Genomic DNA, 23,850 nt, shown 5'->3' on the forward strand with positions numbered 1-23,850 from the left:
TCCAATCTAGATTACTTTATACATTCATTCATGTGTGTGTGTGTGTGTGTGTGTGTGTGTGTGCGCGCGCGCGCTTGTGTGTTTTTGGATAAACACATGTAAGCACATGGTTGTCTTAATATCGAGGAAAACTTTGGATATCATTCCTCAGTCACCTTCTACTTTGGAGATAAGGACATTCATTGAAAACTTAAATATGCTACCCTAGGGATCCACTTGTGACCTCATCCCATCTCCCTATTTCTGGAAACAGAAGTATACCTCACTGTTCCTTCCTTGCTTTTTATGTGGAATTCTGGGAACCAAACTTAGGTCTCATATTTATCAAGCTAGCACTTCATCAACTTAGCTACCTCCCTAGTAAAACTAGGAACTCATTATACTAACAGTGGATGATAGAAGGGCTTTTATTTTAATTGTTCACTATTATGATATTTAAGAGCCTAATGTGAATAATAATTATATATACATGCATAATATGTTGATTTGTTCTGTTTGAGACAGGGTTTTTCTGTGTAGTCCTGGCTGTCTAGAAATACACATTGTAGACATGACTGGGTTCGAACTCAGAGATCTATCTGCCTGTACTTCATAAATAAGTGCTGGGATTAAAGGCATGTGCTATCACCTCCTATCATGCACAGTTCTTTGAATAGCATTTCTCAGTTCATAAAAATCTAGTACTCTCCCATTCTTAAATGCTATGTATTTAGCAACTTCAAAAGAGCAGTGATAACAGGAAAACTTTTTTGAGATGACATAGTAAAGATTTAATTAAGTGATTAGGGAATGGTTCCGTGTTAAAGACCAATTTGCTTTTCTAACAAAAAATCTGAGTTCATCTTCAGGCACAGCACACAAGTCAGGTACAACATACGTTCCTGTGACTCAAGATCCACATATTCTGAAATATTCTCCTGTCCTCCTCTAATATATGCATACATGTAGCATACATGAACACTGGCACATAGTCATAAATAAAAAGAAAAACTAAGATATAAGATTAAAATACATTTTCCTATGGCTAGAAATTGCTCACTGTAGTATGATTGAGCATCTACTGGGTTATGACAACAACGTTTGTTGAAAATGTTTTAATTTTTCCATTTTATAATTTTAGATTCTTTTTCAAATATCAGGTGTTAACAGGAGTGTGAATTAATATCTGGGTCTTCGATTCTATTCTATTGGTCAATCTGTCTATTTTTATGCCAATACCAGTTTGTTTTCATTACTGTAGCTCTGTAATAGAACTTGATGTCAGAGATGGTATTGCCTCCAGAATTTCCTTTATTGTACAGGATTATTTTTTGCAATCCATTTTTTTTTAATATGAAGTTGAGTATTGTTCTTTCAAGGTCTGTGAAGCATTGTTTTGGAATTTTGATAGGAATTTCATTGAATCTATAGATTGCTTTTGGTACGATTGTTATTTTCATTATATTGAACCCACCTATCCAAGAACATGGGATATCTTTCCATTTTTTTTATCTTCTTCAATTTCTTTCTTCAAAAACTTAAAGTTCTTGTCAAACAGGCCTTTCACTTCTTTGGTTAGTGTTCAATCAAGATATGTTATGTTATTTGTGGCTATTGAGAAGGGTGATGTTTCTCTGATTTATTTCTCAGCTTCTTTTTCATTTCTATAGGAGGGCTACTGACTTTTTTTGGGTTGATCTTGTGTCCTGCAAAATTACTGAAGGTCTTTATGAGCTGTTGAAATTCCCTGATAGAGTTTTTGAAGTCACTTATATATACTATCACATCATCTGCAAATAGCAAAAGATTGATTTCTTCCTTTCCAATTTGTATCCCCTTGATCTCCTTTCTTGTCTTATTGCTCTATTCAGACCTTCAGGAACTATGTTGTGATAGTTATGGAGAGAGGGGACAGCCTTGTCTTGTTCCTGATTTTGGTAGAATTGTTTTGAGTTTCTCTCCATTTAATTTGATGTTTGCCTTTGACTTGCTGTATATTGTTCTATTCTGATTAGATATGTTCCTTGCATCCTTGATCTCTCTAAAGCCCTTATTATGAGTGGCGGTTGGATTTTGTTTAATTTTTTTTAACATCTAAGGAGATGATCATATTTTTTGTTGTTGTTGTTGTTTCAATTTATTTGCATGGTGCATTACATTGATAGATTTTCTTACATTGAACCAATTCTGCATCTCTGGGATGAAGTCAACTTCATCATGGTGAGCATGTTTTTTCATGTGTTCTTGAATTCACTATGCCAGTAGTTTATTGATTATTTTTTCATCTATGTTCATGAGGGAGATTGGTCTCTTTCTTGGTTGAAAGTTTTGTGGTTTTGGAATCAGTGTGACTGTAGCCTCATGAAAAGTTTGACGATTCTCTTTCTGTTTCATTATGTAGATCACTTTGAGAAGTATAGGTATTAGCTATTCTCTGAAGTTCTATAGAATACTGCATTGAAATCATATGGCCCTGGGCTTTTATTGGGAGGCTTTTGATGACCTCTTCTAGTTACTTCCAGGTTATATATCTACTAAAGTTGTTCACATGGTCTTGATTTAATTTTGTTATGTGGTACCTATCCAGAAAACTGTCCATTTCTTTTACATTTTCCAATTTTGTAGAATTTTCAGTTTTTGTAGTATGGCCCAATTATTCTCTGAATTTTCCCAGTTTCTGTTGTTATGCCCCCCCTTTTATTTCTTATTTTGTTAATTTGGATGTTTTCATTCTGCCTTTTGATTATTTTGTGTACGGGTTTGTCTATCTTGTTGATTTTCTCAGAAAACCAGTTCTTTGCTTTTTTGATTCTTTGTGTTGTTTTATTTCTATGTTATTGGTGTCAACCCTCAATTTGATTACTTCTCGCCATCTGTTCTTCCTGTGTGAGTCTGTTTCTTTTTGTTCTAAAGATTTTACTTGTGTTATTAATTTGCTAGTGTGAGACTTCTACATTTTCTTTATGTAGGTACTGAGTGCTATGACATTTCCTCTTAGTACTACTTTCATAGTGTCCTTTAGGCTTGGATGTGTTGTGCCATCATTTTCCTTGAAGTTTAGGAAGTTTTTAATTTCTTTCTTTATTTTTTCATTCACCTAGGTGTGGTTCAATTGAGCACTGTTCATTATCCATGATATTGTTGGATTTCTGCAATTAGTGTTGTTATTGAACTTTAAACGATGGTGATCCAATAAGATACAGAGGGTTCTTCAACTTTTTTCTTTTTAATATCTGTTAGGTTTGCTTTGTTACTGCGTATGTAGTCAATTTTATAGAGGTGCTAAGAAGATGACATATTCTTTAGTGTTTAGGTGGAATGCTCTGTAGATGTCTGTTAAGACCATTTGCGTCGTAACATCTGTTAGTTCTATTATTTCTCTGTTAAGTTTCTGTCTGGATGAACTGTCCATTGGAGAGAGTGGGATGTTGAAGTCTTCTACTATTAATGTGTTGGGTTTGATGTGCAATTTACACGTTAGTAATGTTTTTTTTACGTACATGGGTGCTCTTGTATTTTGGACATGAATGTTCAGGATTCAGACTCCATTTTGATGGATTTTTCCTGTGATGAGTATGAAATATCCTTCTCTATCTCTTCTGATAATTTTAGTTTGAAATCATATTTATTAGATATTAGGATAGGAACACAAACTTGTTTCTTAGGTCCATTTGTTTGGAAATTTTTTCTCTCATACAATGTTTGTATTTAATGTTGAGGTGTATTTCTTGTATAGAGCAGAAGAATGAATCCTGGTTTCATATCCATTCTCTTAGACTGTGTCTTTTTTTATAGGTGAATTGAATTTATTGAAACTATGAGATATTAATGACCAGTGATTATTAATTGCCATTTTTTATTTTAATTACCATTTTTTGTTTTAGTGTTTGTGTTTCCTTTCTTTGGGCTTTGCTGGTGTAAGATTTTCTGTTATCTGTGCTTTTGGGAAAATACTTGTATTTCTGCAGGGCTGGATTTGTGAATAGGTATTGCTTAAATCTTGTTTTGGTGTGGAATACCTTTTTTTTTCTCCACTGATGGTGATTGAAAGCTTTGCTTTGTATCATAATCTGGGCTGGCATCTGTGGTCTATTAGGATCTGCAGTACATCTGTCTAGAACTTTCTTGCTTTCATCATTTTCATTGAGAAGTCAGGTGAAATTCTGATAGGTTTGCCTTCATATGTTACTTGTCCTTTTTCTTTTACAGCTGTTAATATTCTTTTTTTTAATTCTGTATATTTTTGTTTTGATTATTATGTGACAAGGAGACTTTTTTTTGGTCCAGTCTGTTTGGTGTTCTGTAAGCATCTTGTATCTTCAAAGGGATATCCTTCTTTAAGTTGGGAAAGTTTTCTTCTATGATTTTGTTAAATATATTTTCTGTGTTTTTGAGTTGGATTTCTTCTCTTTCTTCTATTCCTATCATTCTTAGGCTTGGTCCTTTCATGGTGTCCCAGATTTACACCATGAATTTGTTGGATTTGTTGGATTTAACAATTTCTTTGACCAATGAATCTATTTCCTTATAGTATCCTCAATACCCGAGATCCTCTCTTCCATCTCTTGTGCTCTTCTGGTTATGCTTGCATCTGTAGTTCCCATTCAGTTACCCAGATTTTCTGTTTACAGAATTCCCTCAGGTTTTAATTTTCTTTATTGCCTCTATTTCAGTTTTCAAGTCTAGAACTATTTGTTTCACCTATTTGAATTTTTTGTTTGTTTGTTTAATTGGGCTTCTTTAAGTGATTTATTGATTTGTTCCATTTTTTGTTTGGCTTTTCCTCCATTTCTTTAAGGAATTTTTAAATTTCCTCTTTAATGGTCTCCATCATCCTCATAAAGTTACATTCAAAGTCAATTTTTTCTGCTTCTTCTAAGTTAGCATGTTCAAGGGTTCTTGTATGATCACTGGGTTCTGGTGTTACCATGTTGGTTTTCAGGTTGTTGAATGAATTCTTGCATTGGCGCTCACCCATCTCTTCCTCCAATTGGTGCTGACACTGTCTGTGAATCTTGGTCCAAACCTTGTAGTTGCTGACTATATCTTTGGAAACTGTTTTTGGTCTGCTCTGTACTGTAGCTGTCTGTATCTCAGGGAGCCACTGAGGTCTCTCTTGGTCTGCTGTTTTGGTCCACTCTCTTTCTCTGTTCTCTTGGTCTGCTCTCTTGGTCTTCTCTGTCAGTCTGTGTTTCAGAGTTCCTCTGAGGTTTACAGATGATAGGAGGGTTTGGGAGCAGAGTGGACTTGTATCTTACAGGCTCCTATTGATGGACTGCGGGTGTTGGAACAGCCTACGTGCAGGATGCTTGCCTGCTGACTGGTTATATAAGCTGAGGCAGGTGGTTGAGGGGCATGGAGTTTTGCTCCAGTACCAGGCACCTAGAAATTGGGGTACCCAGCTGTGTGGGTGATCACTCACTCACACTTTGTCCTCTTGGTGCAGTCATAGCCTGTGTTTCGGAATTCCTGTGAGGTTGCATGGTATAGGACAGTTTAGGCACAGAGAAGAACTTCGAAAAGATAGTTGACTAAAGAACACAGTTTCCAGAACCCGTGTTGGAAGACTTACAACTGCATGTTACTTTCAATCCAGAGAATATGACTCCCTCTTCTAGTTTCTGTATACATTCTAACACACAGAAACACACACACACACACACACACACACACACACACACACAGGAAAATAAATGATTTTTTAAATGCTAAGAGGAAACAGTATCAACAAATTAAGTGTACAAACTCAGAATATTGTCTAATTCCTAATTAATTATATTTGGATTAATTAAGATAAAAATTTATAAGCTGGGAAAAATTGCTACTTGGAGACAGGAAAGTTGAAGGGATGGTGGAATCATAAAGACATTTCATTAAATTTAACTCATATTTTGTCTCTCTTTTTCTATTACAGATAGTCTTCCATCATTCTTCTCTGTATTCAAATAATAAGTATTGCAGGTATCATATAGTTTCAAATTAGCATCCTCATGTATATCGTAAACTTGTAGGCATGAATTTAATTTCATTATTCCAGATAATTACCGTATTGTACACACAATATCCTTATGCCTACATATTCATATTTTGTACTATTCTTTGTTTCTCCCTGTACATCTATTTTACCATGTGACATTAGTTTTTCTTGTGTGTGTGTGTTTGTCTTTTACTTCATGACTTTTAGGAAGAAAATTACTTTGTTTTTCAGAATGTATCTTTATTTCTTTTTTATTGCTTCCTTACTTCAATATTATAGTCTTTATGTATATAATTTTAGACTCTAATTGCTTCCTGGATTATTTTTGGCAATTTACACTTGATACTGTATTGCTATCTATTTTCTTTTCTGTTCAAATATCAGTCAGTCTTATTCTCTCTTTATTCAAAATAGTGTGTTTTTTTTTTCTGAAAGTGTTAGTCTTTAACTCCCTTGCTTTCTGTCTTTAACATTTTTAAATGTTCGTAAAAATAGTTTTTAATCTTTCCTGTTTATACATTGTTGTGTTTACTGTCTATATAAATTGTTCATTTTCCTTATTCTATAAAAAAATCTGTATTTTTAATCTCTATAATATATTTGCTTTATTTTCATTGTTCCTCCTTTGTCTTTTTATTCTGTGCTTATTCTTTTAATTTATGTTTTGTTTAGTTTCCTTAATTTTGTGTTCTTCTGTATCTGCCATGGTATATATATGGTATTCTAGAATAGTTTTATAGCTTTTCCCCATTCCTATAGTATCTTTAATATGCTAAAGACAAATTACTTTTTTCCAATCTATTATTTTTAAATTACTTACTTTTTCTGTTGCAACAAAACATATATTTATAAATTTTTATCTGTCTATTATCTTTCATTACATATGCAACACTGCTAACAAATGAACAATAAAATACCAACCAGTGGTGTCTTCCCTCTGGGAAAACCTAAATTTGCAGACGGTGGTAGTGTAAGTTTCTATGTTTTATGTCCACATTCATGAGTATGCATTTTTCTGGAGGCTAGAGGTTGAAAAATATTTTTTGATCAATTATTTTTTTCTTAATGTTTTGAAAAAGAAACTCATAGAACTTGGAACTGATCAAGTCAGATAGATTGATTGCCCAATGAAAATCAGGAATCAACATGTCTCCATTGTTTGCTTACTTCTTGCATCACACCACGCTAAAATATTTAACTGATTGCTGAGAATCAGAACTCCGACCCTCATGCTTGGTGTCTAGTAGGTGTACCTACCAAGTCATCTAAAATTATCCAAGATAATAATTCATATTCATTGATAAAATATTAGTATATGTCAAGTTGACAAATAAGCATGTGGTATAGAATAAATACCACCTGGGAAATATCCTATCATGAAGCTTTCACAAATTTACTTTCAGGAAGAATAAAATTAACATGCCTGAAGTTAAAGAACATTATGTAATGTGTATCCAGAAAATAGCATTTCTGTTTATATCTTGGGACTACACAGAATCCTATTAAAGAACCACTGTCAAGGCCACAATGATGGGGTCTGGCAACTGTCATGATTAGTTGTTCTTCATTCCCCTCTTCTACTAATTTAACAGTATATTTGAAGTGAAATATACTTTCAAATTGGCAGGATGTCAGGCAAGTTCCAAAATAACTCTCATTAGTTACAGACAGCCTAAGCTGGTCAGCAGGTGTTGTTACCTACTGCCATGATTTCCCTGTGTTGATTAGATTATTGCTCAAGATGGAGATAAAATAAACTTAACAGGACACATTTTAGCATGTCACTTTAAAATATCTAATTGAAAGAGTCTTGAGATTTGTTGGAATAAATGTGCTATGGCTGAAATTCTCTAAGTAGACACTCATTAGTGCTCCAGAAATTCTTTCTGATAATATCTGAGTGACTAAAATATTCTATCAGGTAACATGTTTATTCTTCCACCAAAGGGTAAAAATGTCACTCAAGATCAAAATTATATTTATATTACTAATGCAAAGTATTTGAAATATCAACAACTTCTACAATATTGTACAATGGAAAATATGTTAAAGTGTTTGATGTTAAACCTGAAGTCAATCTTCTGAGATAGCAGTTACTGATTCTGAAGAGAATTCTTTTTTTTTTTTACCAAAAATTTCAGGATATACAATTTAAAGCATATACTAAGGGATGGCTGCTCTTGTGCTGAATTACTTTCCATATTTCTCCTTCACAATAATCTTCAAGTTCAATGGATTCTAGAGTACAAAGCTGTTAATAGGACCAGGAACACAAGGCTTCTTTTGTCAATGCATTCTTTAAAATAACCATACACTTGGAACAATATTCACGTCTATAGAGAACATACTTTTAGATCAACTTTGAATTTCCCTGCTATTATATAATGGACAAACATCATCCCTGGTAATGTTTCAAATAAATAAAAGCACTGTAATAGGAATTAGAGGTTGTTTCAATTATCCTTATATGAATAACCTTTAATTAAAAACTGCAAATGATCAGAATTGATATAATTTATTAAGTTATGCTTTTCATTTCTTTTATGTTTATTTTATTTAAACAATCTTTTCTCATTTTACATACCAATCCCTGTTACCTCTCCCTCCCCTCTTCATGCTGCTCCCACCTTCCACCCATCTCAGCCCCCGTTCACTCCTCAGAGAGGATGAGGTTTCCCATGGTGGTAAACAAAGTATGGCACATCACTTTAGGCAGGACCAAGGCCCTCCTTCCTCCATCTAGGCTGAACAAGGTATCCCTCCAAAGAGAATGGATTCCAAAAAGCCAGTTCAAACACTGGGGATAAATTCTGGTTCCACTGACAACGGCCCCACAAACTGCCCCAGCCACACAACTGTGACCCATGTTCAGAGGGCCTAGTTATGCAGGTTCTCCCAAGTCAGTCTGGAGTAGTGAGCTCCCACTAGCTCAGGACAGATGTCTTTGTGGGTTTCCCCACTATGGTCTTGATCTATCATGAAGCTGAGTGGCAAGAGAAGAGAATTGGAGAATGTGATAGAATATCGTCAAACTATATTATATAAACACTTTAAGTAAAAATTTCAAAAGAAGAATATGTTAACGATAATGAATTATAAGTAACTAAAAAGCAGAAACATGGGCAAGAGGAGCAGTTAATGTGACAGGATCATGTGGACGAGCAAAGAACGAGACTCACCAATGATAAAGAGCAATGGCGTATGTGTATGATAATGTAATGTTAAGACTCAAATTATTGCTTGTTGTAACCTAAAAATAATTTGAAAAAGCATATCTAAGAATTGTAGGAAAAAGAATCTAATTTGTGTCTATGATTAATAAGTTACTGTTTTGAAGGTTTAATTTTTAAAATTTACATGTTAGGTGACTTTTCTTTCAGTGCTCAAATCCACATTTGTTTATGTGCCATTTTCTTTCCTTCAGCAGGTGTCAATTAAACCCCAAGATTAAATTCCGTATCATAGTATTTTTAATAAAGTCTTCAAGAATGCTTAATAAATAAAACTCGCATATCAATATATTATATATCCATGGATTATAGGTGGTATTTCACTGAACACTACTTACACATTATAATAAGAACAAATGGGACTTGGAACTTGATAGCATAGATTGATGCACTTTATGCCTCTGACATATATGTCAACAGTTAAAACAAAATTTAAGCAATATATAATATGGACCTATAAAAATGTGAAGTTGTGGAACTTAGTCCAAACTGATATATCTATATAAATTCAAAACCTAAAGGTCATTTTTTGAAAGATGGGGAAAGACTGGAAGACCCAATGCAACATGGAGTCTTCTGTGAGACCATGTCTACTACAAATGTTAGAAACTACACACCTGGTTTTCATCACCATGTTTTCCTAAGGATAGGCTGAACAAGAAGGATACCAATAGATATGCTAGCATGTATTGGGAAGAGCTTATAAAAACTCTAGAGAAACAATTATAGCACCTGTAGATTGATGAGAAAGAATGAAAGAAATAGTCTTTTCCAGGAAAGAACACAACAATTTGTTATCCAATTCCAAGGGCTCAGCTTTGAAAGTGTGTGTGTGTGTGTGTGTGTGTGTGTGTGTGTGTGTGTGTGACATGATGAGAGTAAAAGAGGCAATGTAATTGAAAAAAAACAGTGATACATTGGGATACTGGGGGTGTGCAGAGGATGAAAAGGAAGGTGGAATAATGTAATTATAGCATAATCACAAGCAAATAAATATTTTTAAATATAATAAATAAATGCAATGTTTTATATCTCTTTATGTTAAAAGAAAGCAGCATAATTTTACTCCATAAAAAACATTAAAATGTCTACAGACACTATTTATTTTAAAAATGTATTAAAATGCTCGCTTTTCAAAAGATGCATAAGACAAAGTTAAAATATCAAACTGGAATACATATTAGTTAAAAATAACATATAATTGCACACATGGCCAGCACAACTATACAGATTATTAAAAGATTAAAAGACATTCTGTTAGGTGAGTGATATATTAAATGGAAATGTGAGTGGAGTCATGGGTGAATTAGTTAATTAAAATTATCATATCTTATTTACACATGGAATATTCTCAATAGTAAAGATAAAATTAAAAATAGCTAACCAAAGTCCAACATAGGTAGTTTATAATTGTGAAACTATTAGAGTGGAATATATATGCATGTATGTGTCCATCTGTTGCTTTGTCTTTTCTTCTCATTGCTTTGTTTTGATATATTAAGAATCTATGTGACTGAATATCTCCTTGCATTTTAGAAGCAAGGAGAATTTTCCAAATATTTGTACCATGGAAAGCTCAATTTAATAATGAAAATTTTCATTATTAAATAGAACTTTCTCATTAAAAGAAAGATACCAGAAACATTTATTGACTGATACCTATCAAAATAAATTAAACTGATAATTAGATTCTATAAAGCACTAAATATATTTATCTCAGAAATTTGCATAAAAATCACACTATTTTTCTGAAACTTCTTGTAGATATTTAAGGGGATAATTTATATTCAATCTCTGAGATCAGTATTATTCAAACACAAAAAACAAAGACATTGACTGGAAAACAAAGATACTCATACATATTGACGAAGAGACTTTCAAAACTTTAACAAATCATATTTGAATTTTAGTTATGCATTTAAAATTTCAATGTTTGAATTATACATGTTTTAACTTTACAAGCAGGGTTTCTCTGTAGATTTGAAGCCTGTCCTGGAACTAGCTTTTTTACACTAGACTTGCCTGGAATTCACAGAGATTCACCTGTCTCTGCCTTCCCCGAGTGCTGGAATTAAAGACATGCACCATCAAGGTCAGGCACAAATGATACATTTTAGAAAACTATGTACTACAACGAGTGGGATTTGTCTAAGGTAAAAAACAGTATTTTTAAATTTAGAACTCAATTAGTGTTTCAACACTAATACTTAGAAATGAGAGAAAAATACAATTTTTGTCTTTGTGTCTGTGTTCAGACTTCACTCAGAAGGATTGTTTCTAAGTGTATTCACTTCACTCAAATTTCACTTCTTATAATGGTTGAATAGAATTCATTTGAATAAAAATATCAAAGTTTCATTAACCACTAACCAGCTGGTAGACATCTAGGCTGTGCACATTTTTTGGCTATTGTGAATACAGGAGAAAAGAACACGGTCTGCAATAAGTTATAGTTTGCTCCCCTAGGTGTTTTTGATCATGGTGTTTCCCGACAGCAGTAGTAACACTAACTAAGACAGAGGCATCATTACATCATGCTATAGACATATATCCAGGAATCTGGGAAACCTCCATGCCTTTTGTAACTGTTTGCATTCGCACTGGCAGAAAATAAGAGTTTGCCTTTCGGTATTTCTATCTATTCACTTTTCAATTGTTTCTTTGATCCTGACTATTCTGACTACTATAAGATGAAATTCTAAATGTCAGGAATTCAGTAAGGTGATTTGGGAAAGAGGATGTTTCAAAATCAGAAACAGAACTCTATTATTTAATTTGGTTAGAATGGGATAATGTAACTGAAAATGAAAATTTTTGAGTGAGTAAAGCATACATAGTGTTGAAACACATTCCTAAAAATGTTGAAGATGAAAAGAACATATACCTAGGTTAGTCACAGTCCCCAGGGGCAAAACCTGATATTATTATTCTGATAAAAGGTTATAGAATTGAAAAGACTCCTAATGACATATTTCTACAGCTATACATCAGTAAATCTCTCAACACATATAAGTAAGTTTCTCCTTGCAATAAATAGTAAAGACATAGATCTTTAGCTAGGCAATAAGTAAATAAGAGACTGTGGGGTTCTTAGCCATAAATTGACATACATATAATACCCAACCTCCCAAAGGTTCATGGTTTTACTTGAGAGAGGAGGTAGAAAGACTATAAAGTCAGAATCATCAATAACAGGAAGAAACAAAGTTTTCTGGACACAACATCTTATATTCTCTGATAAACTTTTGAAGATTTTAATCTCATGTACAAGACTTCCACAAACTCAAACCAAGCAAAATCCAAGCACTAGGAGGGGAAATGGGCATAAAATATCCCATCACTAACTAGGGAGTTGTTGGCACTTGGTAGCAGTTGTGAGACAGATTGTCAATTTATTTAATGATGTGACTTTTGTTAGTTCAACTAACTCAAAGGCAGGCCGGACTCCCAGGATGGATTGGACAACACAAACTAGACTCTATATAGGAGAAATAAAAAGAAGAAAACTGAAAGGAGGGCGAACACCATTAGAAGTGTGGTGGGGCAGCTACTGCGGGAGTAGAGCAATGGGGTGTTGTACTGAAAAACATAATTTCAAGGAATTAATGCTATTTAGAAAATGAGGTATTGTAAATGTTCACAAGAAAGCAGCTGTAGAAAATTTTTATCATTTAATGATGCATAAAAATTTGATTAAATGTACATATTCATTTAAAATATAAGCTTTGTTAGTTAGAAATAGAGAACAAATCCTCAATCTGAATTCTGAAATAACTGTAAAATGTCTTTTATCATACCTAATATTATTCTCACCGAAGTCAGAAACAAGGGGAGAATCTTTCCTTGTGATACTTTCAACATTATACTGAAAAAAAAAATAGGTGGCCATACTGGTGATTTTTATCATACAGGTGGGCATACAATCTTACTGTAGAGAATTCGTCACAGATTGACATTTGAAAAAAAAATAGATTTCAGTTTGAAAAGGAAAAAAAAGAGGGCTACACTTTTGGGCTGGTGAGATGGCCCAATTAAGAAATCTTTAGCTCTTGTAGAGGGTGCAACTTCAGTTTCCAAGCATCGACATGGAACCAGAAAACTATCTGTAACTCCAGTTCAAAACAAACTGACGCTCTCTTTTGATGTCTGTGGCACCAGGCATGCACCTTGTAAATGAACATGATTTCAAGAAAACTACCCATATGCATATATACATAGTTATATTTATATAAAACACATGAACACCTATAACATATAATATTTAATAACTATATAACATATAATATATTGTAATTATTAATTTATACTTTATGTAGATGTAATTTTGTGTCTACATCAGATAAAAAAATCTAAAAATATATGTCTAAATTTTCCTATTACAAGATTATATTTATGAATATTATAATATGTGTGTAATGTAGGTCTTTTTGACAGCAGCTGGGAGTGTTGATTTTAATCTTCTGCTCTAGCACTTTGAAAGCAAAGACAGAAAGACCACTGTAAGTTCAAAGTCAGCCTGATCCACATATCAAATTTTGAGTCAATCAGCAATACACAGTAAGATAATTTTTAAAAATTATAAAATGAAGAGACAAAAATGTAATAAATTGTGCATTTTGTCCATCCAGGAAATTGCTTTGATTAAAATTAAAGTGTATTAAAGTCGTCAATGTATCTATAGAGTAATGATTGGGGAATTTGGTTTGTGGCTAAATAGTAAGAGCAAACAAAGAAAAGCCCAGGAGCTCTGAAGCTCCTGAGCTGTTTTCTTGCTCCTCTACCCACCCTGTTCTCTGATGGACACCTGCTAGGAATGAAGCAGGAAATAAAAGGCCAGAGTGAAATGCTGTGTTCCAAACACTGCCTCTCCCCTGCCCCACCACATGCAGAGTTTATGTGTCACTTTCAGACTCCTTGGAAACCCACTGCTTTTTTCCTTCATTAAATTATTCTTCAACCAGAACTCTTTTTTTGTGGTATGCAGGAGGTCTCTACAAGAGCCCACAGGAGAACGTTTAATTGGCTTTTAGGAACTATAATAAACATACTTTAAAATATTTTAAATTTTAAGGGAAATGTTAAAGACATCTGGAAGTTTCTCTGAATATAGAATCAAACGAATTTCTTGGCTAGCTGAAATTCACAGTGTTGCAAAGAAATTTTCCACATTATATATAAAACAAAATATTGTAATTTTCTGATATAATAAAGGGGATATCAGCAAATATTCTATGAAAATGGCATAGAAAGCAAATAATTAATATTTGAATAACTATAGCTATGACTTTCTTACACCATTTACTAATTAACCTATGCCTTTTCTTTATTGCATCATATCAGATTGGATATTGCAATGAGAATGTTGTTGGGTTCCCACATACTCACATGTCTTTGAGGATAATGTTGTTGATTCCTGCTACACAGTATATAAAATCCTCCTTCAGACCACCAAGGAAAGCACTTGTCTATAGATCATTTGCCACATCCTAAATGCATGACTTATTTTAAGTTTTATTTATACACATGCACAAGCTCTTCTGACAGAGGAACAGTTTCAACATGAGCAAAAGAATATCTATGAAGGGACAATTGGCAGTATTATCTTCTAGTTTACAAGATAGGTACATCTTCAGCAGGAGTCAGAACAAACTGACTACAACTTACAGTAAAGAAAGACATTTTAGGCAGAAGCATGTTATCACTGAGTATATATTCTTAATGGATTGGCACCTGCAGATAGTAAAAAGTGATCTAACTTCAAAGACTTTTATTACTGTTTTAAATATTCTACAGCAGCTGCCCTCCTTATTGTTTGCACTTGAAAAACACCAGTGCTACCAAAGTGATATTAAAACTGGAAAAGTTGCAACATTTGGGAACAAAATATGTTCTGAGTTCTTCAAAAATGGCTATCCACATGACACATCATGATTTGAAACTTAGAAATATTCCTATTTACTGATTGTAAAAATTACTTGACATGAGGATGAGTTGCTTCTAGGAAGGGGAAGATTTTACCTCAGGGAAGATTTTTGCAAACAGTAAGTAGTAATTTCTTACAGCTGGCACTACATAAAGCGTGGTAAAGTAGTTGACAAAATAGTTTTCCATTTTTTATTGAGCTATATGTTTTTCATTGCTCCTCTCCCTTCCTCCCTCCTCTTCCTACCCTCCCATGTGATCCACACACTCCCAATTTACTTGGAGATCTTATCTTTTTCTACTTTCCATTTAGATTAGATCCATGTAAGTTACTCTTAGGGTCCTCTTTTGTAAATGTTCTCTGGGATTGTGAATTGTAGGCTGATTTTTCTTTGCTTTATGTCTAAAATCCACTTATGAATAAGTACATAATATATTTGTCTTTCTGGCTCTGGGTTACCACACTCAATATGATGCTTTCTAGATCCATCCATGTGTCTGCAAATCTCAAGATTTCATTATTTTTTTCAACTGTGTGGTATTCTATTGTGTAAACACACCATGCATTCTTTATCCATTCTTTGTAGTACTGAAAAAAAAATCATGTTGAGGATGGTAAGAAAGGACCCTTAACCCAACTGGTTTAGCTTTGTCCTACAATGAAAGAAAGACTAGTGAAGAACTGAAGGTAATGTTTGGATATGGACTGTAGCCCAATGAACAAAGGAAAGTACCAACAAAGACCTGAACTGCTGATACTGCCATTAAACATTTACAGAAGGTTTAACTTGAGTGCTTGTTAGGTGCAATTTTGGTACAGTCTTAGACCACAGGAGATTCATTCTGCAAAAACCAAAATGTTTAGAATGGTTGGAAACAGATAATAAACAAGAATTACTGTCTAAACCTTGGAGAGAGATGAAAAACATTATGTTCAAATGGGTTACATTAACATATGAGTCCGTTTTAGCCTAAATTACATATTGTTCAAAGAGAGAGAAAAGCTGGACCACACAAAGACAAATATTAACAGAGAACTCTCTCTGAGTTGTCATAAATCTCGACTTATTAGGTAGAATAAGTTCAAGCTAGGATTAAAGTATTTCAAGAAAAAAAAGCAAAGACGGAAATAAAATTGAGAAAAAAATAGATAATGGTTCAAATGGTAAGTTTTATGTTTCGTGTATTTTCTCTTACTAACTGAAAAGAAAAAGAGAAAAAAATGTTGGAAATGAGCTGAAGGAAATAAGACCAATCTACTGATAAGATCTATCAGTAGAATTGAGAGATCATTTGTCATTAGACATCAAGATGGCTGAATGGACCTGACAGTCTTCTGTTCTGCCTATTTTCAGGTGACCACAATGTGAGTGGCAGGCCATAACTTCCATCTCTGTAACAGAAAATAATCAACTAACCCTTCATTTAAATTTTTTGAGATTATAGTACAATGACATTTTTTTGAAAAATAATATTGATCACCAAGTAAATGACAGCTATGTTCCTTTTCTCTGCCACCAGTGAATTTATGCCATTTATTTACCTGGTTTTACCAAAGGAAGCTATCAGTATAGTAAAAATGGTATCTCAGGTTTCAATGACAATATTTTTAGTCTGTTTCCCAACAATTTTAATTTTCATACATAAAGGTCACTCTTTTAGTTCATGCACTTAATAGTTTTCATCAGGAAAATTACTGAGGTAACTGTGAATGGAATGTAACAGAAGAAGTCTTCATACAATAGCTGCACTATTATATTGAAAGGGGGAGAGAGAGGGAATGAGAGAGAGAAAGAGAGAGAGAGAGAGAGAGAGAGAGAGAGAGAGGATAGAGAGATTCTTCCTGTTTTGCATATATTCCTTGCTAAAGTAATATATCTATTTATACTGATTTTTGAGACAAAATATTTCTTAAAAGTTTTGAAATATTTTCATACCTATTATATAATTTACTTTTGCCTAAGTTTTATGATCATAGCATGAAATAATTAACATTTGAGTATAATTTTATTTATTCTGCTACTTTTTAAAAGTAGGCACAGGGTTGAAACACTTCGAATGAAATTGCCTGTATCTAATTTACAGTCTTTAGTATAAAAGTCCCATTTTCATTTTCTTAATATGCCTAATCTTACACTAGACTGAACTTGGGATCTATAAAATATACTTTCTTATCAATTTTTGTTTCTTTAACAGTGGATAAAATATTTGTTTTTAGTCTGAGGGTTAGATTTTATTTTGGCAAAATTTTTAATTTAAAATTTTTTATCTAATATGATATATTTGAAAATAAGAAATTATTAAAGGCTAACATCACCAAACATCACTCTCCATTCCATTCTTAAGCACCGAGTAAACTCTGCTATCACAAACTATCCTTTGAAATCAAGGTCTGGGTTAGGTCACATCATTCACAGGGTGCCTCACATTTCTTTTTTTGGTTGCTTATTTTTATAAACTGGTGAAATGTGGAACTTAGTCACAATTTTATCACATTCTCTGTATTTAAACCACTAATGGTTTTCCTTCTCTTATTCTTTTTGTCATCCTTTAAAAAAAGTCAAGTATGTGCATATTTTGTGAGTCTCATCAGGCTCTTGCTAGATCATCTCTCCGAATAGCAACAAACTCATAATCATAATTTTATGTTCTTAAAGGAACACATTCAGAATTACTCACAGTAGATCCAGTTTGACCAGAAGGTGGTATATGATTTGAATATGCACCGGATATATGATGTAGATTCACCTACAGCCAGGATCCACAGGTCTAGAAGCAATGGTGTGGGAGAATTGTCTGTATTCTGTCAATCATGTATTTTAATAAAACGCTGATTGGCCAGGCAGGCAGTATAGGTGGGAAAGCCAGACAGGAAGTAGGGGTGGAGTAAAGAGACTGGGAGTATTCTGGGAAGCAGGAAGCTCCCTCTGCCATTCCTGCCCAGACCCCTGAAGAAGCAACATGTAAGCTGTCAGCTGAAAAAGGTACCATGCCATATGGCTAAAATAGATCAGAATAATGGGTTAATATAAGTCATAATAGCTAATAAGAAACCTGAGCTAATGGACCAATCAGTTTATAATCTTATGGAGTCCTGTGTGTAAATTCCTTTGGGGCTTGCGGGCTGTAGGGTATGGGGTGGGACAGAAACCCCAACAAGCCGGCCCCTCATTTTACAAGCAAGATGTGGAAAGGGATAGATTTATACACTATAACTCCTTATGACTCACTTAGAAAAATTCTGCTTCCTGTTCCCATTATCAAAGTTGCTGCTGACCTAAAAAGTTCGGTTTTAAAAGGAGAAGCACTCCGGCCATAAGACACATCCAACCAAAATTTCACTGAACACAAAACTCAGAGTTCCCTCTAGCCAGCAGGCCAAGAAAGAAAAAACTGTGCTACAGGAGGGTTATTAATCCAGGTTACCAAGGAGAAATTGGATTGCTTTTCCATAATGAAAAAAGGAAGATTATTTTTGGAATACAGGAGATTCTTTAGGCAATCTCTTAGTGCTACTATGTCCTGTGATTAAAGTCAGTGGGAAAATACAACAAGTTAATACAGGCAGAATGACAAAGGGCAGAATACCTACTGAGATGAAGGAATAATCTACTTCTCCAGGAAAAGAGCCAAATCCTGGTGAGGAGGAACTAGAGAGTGGATAATAGGGGAAGGCAATTATAAATACTAGCTAAGACCATGTGATCATTTGAGGAAGGGATTATAATTAACAAATATTTCCATCAGTTTGTTAAAAAAATTTGTTTTTAGATTTATATTTTTCTTTACTTGATTTATTTATCATGTGATATAACATCAAATAAGAGAATTTCAGTGATTATCAAATCTAATTTTGAGACACTAAGAGATTGCCCCTTAAGGGACATTGTCTTCTCTTCTGAATACACATTTGCAGTTTTATATGGACAGTTATATTCTGTTAGGAATAATTATATCAAGGCCGTTTATTTTCTTTGAAAATTGAACATGATATGGGGGATACAATTGTGTGTTAAGTTCAGACAGGGTGGACTACTGCTGGATACTCTTGGCTGTCAATTTCACTACATCTGTAATTAACAAAAATCCCAAGCTGCGTATATCTGTAAAGAAATTTTAGTTAATTGAATCATTGAGTTAGTAAAATTGACCCTAATTCTGTTCCACACCTTCTCTTTACAGTTTATAAAGAGGATCTGGAAGAAAGAGGTTTTTGTTTATTTCATGCTTGCCTCAATTCACACTGGCAAGTTCAGAGATCATAGATCCTGTTGTAGAAACCCTCCTTCCCTGGAATTATAGCCTCAGTCTTTGGGATTCTGAGGTGTATTGAGGACTAGCTGAGACACCTATGCTTATGGACTGAATTCTGCAAATATTGGATTTGCAGAATTTCTACTGAGAACAGTCATTGTTGAACTAACTGGGTTCTCTGAAAGAGTAGCCAATGCTCTTGAGAACAAAGTCATCTCACAACTCATCAATAATGTATTCAAAGTATGGGGTTTTTTTTGGACATTATTATTTGGGTCAAATAGAATTATCTGGATTTCTATTGCTCTGAAAAGACACCTTGACAACTCTTTTTTTTTTTTATTAAATTATAAAAGTTTCCATTTCAGCCCCTCCTCCTACCACCTCCCCACCCCCCCCACTCCCTCTCCTCCTCCCTCTCCATCCCCCAGAGCAGTCAGGGTTTCCCCAAGCTCCTCCCCCCTCCCTCCAGGTCCAGGGAAGGTGAGAGTCCAAACAGACTGGAGCGCCAAAATCCAGTATATGCAGAGGAAGCAAGTCCCAGTGTCACTGTCAACGGCCCTTCAAAAAGGCTCCGGGCCAGCCATATTTAGAGAATCTGGCTGGATCACGTCCTCGCTCAGTCCCAGTCCAACAGGCCTTGGTGAACTCCCATTATATCAGTCCCCCTGTATCAGTGGGTGCTCGCATCCCTCGCTGTCCTGATTACTTTTTTTATTTTCTTCATCATTCTGTTCCCCATTTGGACTGTGGAGTGCTCAGTTCGGTATTCCAATATGGGTCTCCATCCGTATTGCCATACAACGTCGAATGAAGGTTTCCTGTGCCCTTGCCTTCTTTGCTCACGATCTCCTTCCCTCTGCCTCTCATTTGGACCTAGGGAGCTAGGTCCAGTGTTCCAACGTGGTTCTCCGCCTCCATCTCCATCCATCGCCAGATGAGGGTTCTATGACACCTTGACAACTCTTATAAAGAAAATTATTTTATTGAGAAGGCAGCTGACAGTTTCAACGATTGAGTCCATTATCATTGCAGAGAGTACGGCAGCTGAGAATATGGTGGCATGCAGATAGAAATGGTGCTGGAGAAGAATCTAAGAATTCTACATCTTTATCCAAAGACAACAGGAAGCAAACTGTGACAATGGGTGAGCTAGTGCATAAGAGATATCAAAGTCAACCCTACAGTGATACATTTCCTCCCACAAGGCCACTCTGAAAAATATCACTCTTTGGGAATCATTTTCTTTCAAATTACTACATTCCCCTCCCTGGTACCTAAAGGCTTGTAGTCATAACATAATTCAAAAATGCATTCAATGCAGACTAAAACTTATTTAAATATCCATTTCAAAGTCTTTTTGGAGATTAATGCACTCTCTTAACTATAAATTTAAAATCAAAAAAGACCACACATTTCCAATATATAATGGCACAGGATATATGTTACCATTATAAAACAAAGGGAAGAGGGCATAGTGAGTAAACACAGAACCAAAGCAAGACAAAAAACCACCTAGCCAATCTCCAAATACCTCATCTCAATATCTGACGTCAAAAAGTTATTCAGATCTTCAACACCTTTCATCTTAGTTGACTGCAACATATTTCTTTGTCTTGGACTGACTGCACTCCATTTTAGCAGCTTTCCTTGGCAGGTATTCCAAAGCTCTGACATATCCAGCATCTTGAGGTTTGCAAAGCAATCCAGGTTTCACCCTCATAGTCTCATGCAATATCTTCTCTAGACCTCTGTTCAGGAACTCTACTGACACATACCTGGCAACACAACTTTCCTTAGTCACCCCTTGATTCTAAAGCCAAAATCACATTGCTGAAGCTACCAAGTTCTGCTTCTTGCCATGGATGGAACATCAACCTTTACCTTCATCAGCATTCTGTTTTCCTTGATGTCCTTCACTGCCAAAGATTTATTGTCCTTTAACTTGCACTGTAGACCAGGCTGGCCTTGATCTTGGAGATCTTTCAATTATTTCTTCACCAACTTTCTGTTTTCAATGATTTCCTTCATTGCCTAAGCTTGACTATTCTAGTATTAGCTCTAGAGATTAGAATGGCCTCAAACTCAGATATCACCCAGTCTCTGCCTTTGCACTGCTGATATTGAAGAAATACAGCACTACCCTAAAATCAAGACTTTTTTCTTATTCCCTTTCAGAAGTTGAAAATTTAACTGGGTGGGATCTTGACCTGAAGTTATCACTCCCTTTGTTTCATTTCTTAATCTGTTTATCAGTTTGAACACAAAACTTAGGTACATTGTACTTACTGGTGTTCTTTTTCCCTTCAAGTTGAATATTTTGTATTTTTACCATTTCACTATAAATCTGTATAAAAGTGACTGGCAATAACCACACAACAGAGTCAATACTAGGATGTTTTGAAATTTACTCTGCCAAGGAAATTAATAAAATCTCTTGAGATTAGCCTGAGGCAGACTTCCATTAGTATGACACTTTAAGTGTTCAACATTTTTTATAATCCACTGTACCATGGTACATTTTCCTTCAAACAAATGCATGATCAGGCCTATCACAGCAATACACCAGTCTCTGATACCAACTTCCTTCTTTTCTATTGCTGTGAAAAGATACTATAACCATGACAAATTTTATAAACAAAAAGGCATTTAATTAGGGTGGCTCACATTTTCAGAGGTTTTGTCCGTGACATGACATGGTAGCATGCAGGCAGACATGGTACTGGAGAAGGAGCTGAGAGTCTTATATCTTGATCTGCTGGCAACAGAAAGTCGTTTGAGATACTGGGTGTATCTTAAGCATAGGAGACCTCAAAGAATACTCCAACAGTGACACACTTCCTCCAAAAAGGCTATACTTTCACCAACAATGACATACCTCCTAATAGTGTCACTCCCGTCGAGGACCATTTCATTTCAAATTACCACAGCAACTGCAGTCTTATAAAATTTGAAATATATCTAACAATACAACTCTAAACATACATATGGAAAAAAAAACCATGTCCACCTAATTTTATTAAGAATGTTACTAGATATAAGATTGCAGATTAATCCTAACAAGGGGTATTGTGTAACATTACACTCCAACTCAAGAGTAAACAAGTAATCTCTGAAAGATTAAAGCTCAGTAATATTAGAGTAAAAAGGCACCATAAATACACAGACATGATAGGAAAAGAGAGGGTTCATACCTTGGGAATAATCTAGCAGGATAATGATAGATATCATTTTCTGCTCAGGACTGAACTGAATTTAAAACTTAAGAATTGTTTAGGCATGTGAATATGGCTTAGTGAATAAAGTATTTGGACCAGAATGCAAATTAAAACCCATTTTAAACCAAGGCCTTTCTGGCAGCCTCCATTAATCCTGATACTTAGAGGTATAAATGAGAGATCTCTAGGAAAAAGCGGTTTAATGAAATTAGCCAGATTGGTGAATTTCACTTTCACTAAAGTACTTGTTTCAATATATAATGTTAAGGACATAATAAGAAAATGAGGACACACATGCATCAATATACATCCAAACATACACACACACAAAACCCTGCACACAATCTTTATGCCATGTTATATAACTAATATTAACATAATGTCTTCACACTGATATATTTGGGTTTCAAAAAGGATTTTGATAGCTGAAAATGCAGGTACATTTTATCAGACTACACACTCTAGATAAAAGTGTGGCATGAGTTTGACAAGATTGCCTAGTGTTAAAAGGCACTGGGTCCTTCCCAGAAACACTGAGTTCATATTCATATACTCAATTAGGTAGCTCACAAACACCTACAACTCTGGCTCTAAGGAGATTTGATTCTTTCTTTGTCCTCTTGGGCTCTTGCACCCCCATATACACATATAATCACACTTTTTAATGTACAAAATTGACTTGAGAATATACATTAAGTACGAATGTTTATGTGACATATTTTTAATGAACTCATGAAGTTGCTGCTAATGATAGCTTTGGTATTAGTAATAACTTCTCTAATTAAAGCATGAGTAAAGCCAGTTACTCAAATGAGTACGTGATAAATTCCCAGAGTAAGTACATACCATATTCATTTTTTTGGGGGGAGGGGTGTCTGGGTTACATCACTCAGGATAGTGTAGTGTTTTCAAATTCCATCCACTTGCATGCAAAATTCAAGGTGTCATTGTTTTTTACAGCTGAGTAGTACTCTAATTTGTAAATGTGCCACACTTTCTTTATCCATTCTTCAGTTGAGGGGCATCTCGTTTGTTTCCAGGTTCTCCTATTACAAATAATGCTACTATGAACATAGCTGAACAAATTCTTTTGTAGTATGATTGAACATCTTTTGTGTATATTCCCAAGAGTGGTATTGATGGATCCTGAGTTAGGTTGATTCCCAATTTTCTGAGAAACTACCATACTGATTTCCAAAGTGGTTGGATTCATCCAAATTAAACTATTTTTATTATTTTTTGTTTTACCATGAAGATTGTTGGTTCCTGG

Source organism: Myodes glareolus, chromosome 10, assembly GCF_982192425.1.
Source record: "Myodes glareolus chromosome 10, mMyoGla1.1, whole genome shotgun sequence".
NCBI classification, from domain to species: domain Eukaryota; kingdom Metazoa; phylum Chordata; class Mammalia; order Rodentia; family Cricetidae; genus Myodes; species Myodes glareolus.